This window comes from Lagenorhynchus albirostris, chromosome 2, assembly GCF_949774975.1.
Source record: "Lagenorhynchus albirostris chromosome 2, mLagAlb1.1, whole genome shotgun sequence".
In the NCBI taxonomy this organism is placed as follows: Eukaryota; Metazoa; Chordata; class Mammalia; order Artiodactyla; family Delphinidae; genus Lagenorhynchus; species Lagenorhynchus albirostris.
Window position 1 is genome coordinate 34,345,627 of NC_083096.1, and position 6,436 is coordinate 34,352,062.

Consider the following 6,436-nt stretch of genomic DNA (forward strand, 5'->3'; position numbering starts at 1 on the left):
TTTCCTTTCCCATGTTAGGGAATTTTTCAACTATAATGTCTTCAAATATTTTCTCGGGTCCTTTCTCTCTCTCTTCTCTTTCTGGGACCCCTATAATGCGAATGTTGTTGCGTTTAATGTTGTCCCAGAGGTCTCTTAGGCTGTCTTCATTTCTTTTCATTCTTTTTTCTTTATTCTGTTCCACAGCAGTGAATTCCACCATTCTGTCTTCCAGGTCACTTATCCATTCTTCTGCCTCAGTTATTCTGCTGTTGATTCCTTCTAGTGTAGTTTTCATTTCAGTTATTGTATTGTTCATCTCTGTTTGTTTGTTCTTTAATTCTTCTAGGCCTTTGTTAAACATTTCTTGCATCTTCTCGATCTTTGCCTCCATTCTTTTTCCGAGGTCCTGGATCATCTTCACTATCATTATTCTGAATTCTTTTTCTGGAAGGTTGCCTATCTCCACTTCATTTAGTTGTTTTTCTGGGGTTTTATCTTGTTCCTTCATCTGGTACCTAGCCCTCTGCCTTTTCATCTTGTCTATCTTTCTGTGAATGTGGGTTTTGTTCCACAGGCTGCAGGATTTTAGTTCTTCTTACTTCTTCTGTCTGTCCTCTGGTCCCAGTCATTTTTTGATTGGGTTGTTTTTTTGTTACTGAGCTGTTTGTATATTTTGGAGATTAATCCCTTGCCAGTTGCTTCGTTTGCAAATATTCTCCCCCATCCTGTGGATAAGCCAAGTTTTTGTCCAACATACATGAGTTGCACAGTAGCAGTATGTTATGGGAAGACAGAGAAGGAAGTGATTAACTTCAGGGAACAAGAGAAGGGAATTTTTAAGCTGAGGGTTGGAGAATAACCACGATTCCCATAGGCACAGAAGAGGCAGAGGGCTTTCCACAAAGAGGGTGCAGCAATGGCAAAGGCACTGAGGCTCATAAGAGCAAAGTTTGGTTGAGCAGTGGGAAGAAACTCACTATGGCTGAAGCAGGGTTTGGGGGAACCCCAGCAGGGGCTGGGGGAATGGAGAGGTGGCAATGAAGGGGATAAAGAGGTGGACGGAGCCACATGTGAAGGAGCCATGTTCAGGTGAGTCTCCTGAGGTTCCCCTGCCACCCAAGCATGGGGCTGTCAGCTCAGCGCATGGGAAACTAACTCAGGCTGCAGTACAAGCATGGACCTAATGGCGGCGGGAGCCAGGGTGAGTGGAGATTAGACCAGATAAAGGGAGATGGCTATGGTCAATGAATTGGTTCAGGAGAGGGACAACATGACAGTGGCCGTGAGGTTAGCAGTGAGGCAATCAGTGTGAGGGATATTTAGGATGTAGAATCAATATGACTTGGTGGTTTTCTTTATAACTAATGCAGGAAGCCTGAGAAAATGTATGTACTATCAATTGAAGTGCTCATGTATTTCAAAAGTGTTCTTTAAGTCAAAAACACTGAACTTGGGGCTTCCCTGGTGGCGCAGTGCTTAAGAATCCACCTGCCAATGCAGGGGACATGGGTTCGAGCCCTGGTCTGGGAAGATCCCACATGCCGTGGAGCAACTAAGCCCATGTGCCACAACTACTGAGCCCATGTGCCTAGAGCCCGTGGTCCACAACAAGAGAAGCCACTGCAGTGAGAAGCCCGCGCACCGCAACAAAGAGTAGCCCCCGCTTGCTGCAACTAGAGAAAGCCGGTGCACAGCAACGAAGACCCAACGCAATGAAAAATAAAAAAATTAAAAAAAAAACACAAAACACTGAACTTGTTTTGTAGAAGGAAATAATCTTTCTCCTATTAAAAAAAAATCCTCCTAGCAGTGGTTTCTCTCCCCATCTCCCTTGTACTCCTATGTATTGTTGGCACTTATCAAACTACCTTGTACCATTAGAAATAACTTTTCATTTGAACATGTCTTATTTTTCTATGGGGAAACCTGAGAACTCACAGAGAGCAAGGACCACATTTGATACATATTCATTACCCCCTTGGTTATATGTACCATGGAGCCTTATACCTATCCGGTGTTCAGTGAACAGTAATGGTTGACTAATTGATTTTGTTGGTATATTTCAGAAGGTGGTGAGATGGGTCAAAAGACGAAAGAACCTTTTTATTTTGGAATAATATTAGATTTACAGAAGAGCTGCAAAGATAACACAGAGGCTTCCTACATACCCCTCACCTCCACCATTTAAAATTGGTGACGGTAGAACAAAAACAGCCCTGAGTCAGTGTGCCCTTGGACAAGTCACATCATCTTAGCAAGCCTCAGTTTTGTCACTGGTGAAAGAAGGATAACAGGGTCCCCTGCCTACCTGCTCTCTCCACGTCACTGGGAGAAATCGTGCCAGATGGTGAGGTGGTCTCAGGGTGCGGGTGGCTGCTCACTGGCGGACCCACATCTTGCTCCCCTGGAGCCCGCTTCCTCTCCAGGATGGAGGTCCCTCAGTGGGCAGGAGGCTGCTCCCAGTTTGCTTCCTCACAGCCCCATCTGAGCTGCCAGTGATTGAGTCTTCAGTGCCACAGCCCCAGGGCACACATAGAGTCCAGCATATAGGAAGATAGACAAATATTATTTGATGGAAGGAGGGAAGGGGAGAGCATTAACTGGGGACTATAAAGTGCTAAACAGTGTCCTGGGGAGGGGAACACAGGGCAGGGAACTGTGGAGCATGGAAGTCTAGAGCTGTGTCTGTAGAGATGGTCCATTAACCCCCTCATTGTACACATAGTAGAATAACTTGGTTTTTTTGTTTGTTTTTTGTTTTTTTTAATTAATTAATTTATTTTTGGCTGCATTGGATCTTCCTTGCTGTGTGCGGGCTTTCTCTAGTTGCAGTGAGCGGGGTCTACTCTTCGTTGCGGTGCGTGGGCTCCTCATTGCGGTGGCTTCTCTTGTTGCGGAGCACAGGCTCTAGGCACGCGGGCTTCCGTAGTTGTGGCTCACACGCTCTAGAGCGCAGGCTCAGTAGTTGTGGCACACGGGCTTCGTTGCTCCACGGCATGTGGGATCTTCCCGGACCAGGTCTTGAACCCATGTCCCCTGCATTGGCAGGCGGATTCTTAACCACTGAGCCACCAGGGAAGCCCTAAAATGACTTGTTGAAGGTCAAATGCTAGGAAGGGGCAGACTGAGGTCAAGTGACCTGGTCGCCAGGGCACACCAAGCAACCTCCTAACGTGTGTGGAGATCTAGTGACAGTGTTGGATGTCAGAAAGTTCCTACTCTGAACAGCCCTCCAGCCAACAGTGACAAAACTGCCAGGCTGCTGTAATCAAATCTGATTCTGGAAACCAAGGGCTTTTTCCGCAGCTGCACAAGAAGTAACCCGAGATCCAAGCTGCCCGCCATGGGATGTTTCCACCCCTACTCTTCCTGCTCTCCTTTCTCACTGTAACCGGCTCTGCAGGGAGAGGCACCCAGGCCAGAAAGGAAGACCCATGAATGTACAAAGATGGAGCACTGCCCATCTAACCCCACTCCAACCCCCCTTTCTCCAATTCCTGGGCTCAGACCACAAGCCAGGACCCAGGGCTCCATCCCCCTCTGGGAGATGGGCAGGATCCAGCATGATGAGGCCAGAGAGCCTTCCTCTCTCCACCACAAAAAAATCATTTTACCTTCTCTAAACTCTGTTAGTATCTTTGGTTCATGTTCTGAATTTTCCACGTACATCCCACCTGATACATCTATGAACATTTGATTCATCCATGCTTATTCCTTTCCACCTAAATTAAATTTTCCTTAAGGGCACTGGCCAGGTTGCACTCGTCTGAGACCCCACATGAAAAGGACTCTGTAAATGTTATTTGTGATGTCTTTGAGCTTACTTGCAGTTTCCTCCTCCTTTCCAGAGTCCCCTTTCTTCCTGCTTCTTTCCTCCCCTTCTGTACTTCTTAGCAAGTTGGTGTTTCTGTGAAGAATGTAGTTTAAAACTGAGGAACTACCATTGTAAATCAACTATACTCCAATATTAAAAAAAAAAAAAACTGAGGTGCTACCAACACAAGGCCTCACAGCCTGTGAGCTGGCTTAGCTGGTCCCCAATATTGAAAACTTGTGCTAGAAAAGGCCCTCTGAAGTTAACTGCATCAAAGAGAGTGAAACACTTAGGAACAAACCTAACCACAGAGGTAAACGACTTGTACTTGGAAAACTATGATGAAAGAAACTGAAGACAACAAACAGATGAAAAGATATACTGTGATCAGGATTGGAAGAATTAACATTGTTAAAATGACCATACTGGGGCTTCCCTGGTGGCGCAGTCGTTGAGAGTCCGCCTGCCGATGCAGGGGATGCGGGTTCGTGCCCCGGTCCAGGAAGATCCCACATGCCGCGGAGCAACTAAGCCCATGCGCCACAACTACTGAGCCTGTGCTCTAGAGCCCCTCCTCCACAACAAGAGAAGCCACTGCAACGAGATGCCCGTGTACCACAACAAAGAGTAGCCCCCGCTCGCCGCAACTAGAGAAAGACCATGTGCAGCAACGAAGACCCAATGCAGCCAAAAATTTTAAAAAGTATTTAATTAAAAAAAAAACACACACAGTGAGATATCACCTCACACCAGTCAGAATGGCTATTATTAAAAAGACAACAAACAACAAGTATTGGTAAGGATGTGGAGAAAAGGGAATCCTAGTATATTGTTGGGGATGTAAATCGGTGCACCCACTATGGAAAACAGTATGGAGGTTCCTCAAAAAATTAAAAATAGAACTGTCACATGATCCAGCAATTTCACTTCTTGGTATTTACCTGAAGATGACAAAAACACTTGAATTACTGATTTTGAATTGAAAGATATATGCACTCCAAGGTGCATTGCAGCATTATTTATAGTAGCCAAGATATGGAAGCAACCTAAGTGTCCATCAATAGAGGAATGGATAAAGAAGATGTGGTGGGAATTCCCTGGCAGTCCAGTGGTTAGGACTCCACGCTTTCACTGCCAAGGGCCCGGGTTTGATCCCTGTTCAGGGAACTAAAATCCTACAAGCCATGCAGTACAGCTCCACACACACACACAAAAAGAAGATATGGTATGCATGTACATATGTGCATGCACTCACACACACGCATGCACACACACACCCCCCCCACTGGAATGTTACTCAGCCATAAAATAAAAAAGAAATCTTGCCATTTGTGACAACATGGATGGCTCTAGAGGGTATTATGCTAAGTGAAATATCAGACAGGGAAAGACAAACACTGCATGATCTCACTTATACGTGGAATCTAAAAAACAAAACAAAACAAAACCAGACTCACAGACACAGAGAACGATGGATGGTTACAAGAAGGGAAAGGGGGCCAGGGGACAGCCGAAACAGATGAAGGGGATTAAGAGGTACAAATCTCCAGTTATATAATAAATAAGTCATGAGTATGTAATATACAGCATAAGGAATATGGTCAATAGTATTGTAATAGCTTTGTATGGGGACAGATGGTCACTAGACTTATTGGGGTGATCACTGCATAATGTATGCAAATATCAAAGCATTATGTAGTACACTGAAACTAACATAATATTGTATGTCAACTATGTTTCAATTTTAAAAAAAGAAAGAAAAGAAAAGCCTCTCTGAGCCCAAGTTTCCTGTTCCCTAATGATTCCCAGTCTCCTTTTGTGTATTCTGAAACAGGTTGCCCAAGTGTTCATTCTCTCTCCCTTGGATCAGGAAAAAGAATGAACATGGCTTCTGGGCCAGGTTCTACGTTCTGGTGGCACAGACAGGCTGACATTAATTACTGACTGGTGGTTCTTTTTGCTTCTTCTCACACATACGCACATACATGCTGAAAGCCTTGGGCCAGGCCTTCAGCTCTGTTTCAGTGTGGTAGACATTAGATACAGAAGTAAAATACATATGTATGTAGATATATAAACATATATAATCTATAATCCTGAACTTGAATTGGAAATATCAGCAGAAACTCACCATGTATTTACATTAAAAAATTTTTTTCCTAGCTTTGTCCACTGAAAAGACCTACAACCAGTGATCAACCTAGTAACAAGTACTCCCAATGCCAATATTATGGTCTCCATGGGAAAAAACCTTCCATAAAAAGCAATCAGAGACCCTTAGAGAAAATAGCTCATTCCAGGTCTATGGCAAGAAATATACAAGATGAGCCAGGGCATCTAGTCATGCCAGAAAGCAAAGCAGCGTTCAAAGACCACTTAGAAGTTTGTCAAAAGGACTCAAAGAAATCAACTTGAAGAGGCTCCCACTGGCCAAAGATGGGAAAAATTTGAACATGAATAGCAAATGCAAAGGATTGAAACATATCACGTATGTTTAAACACATGAATACATAATGACATTAAAGGGAAAAACCTCTGTCATCACTAGGAGTTAACCAATTCATTATTTTGAAAACTGGTAAATATAAGGAAAGAGTCCAGAATTTGTTTAGGAAATAAAAGAATATCATAATTTTCCAA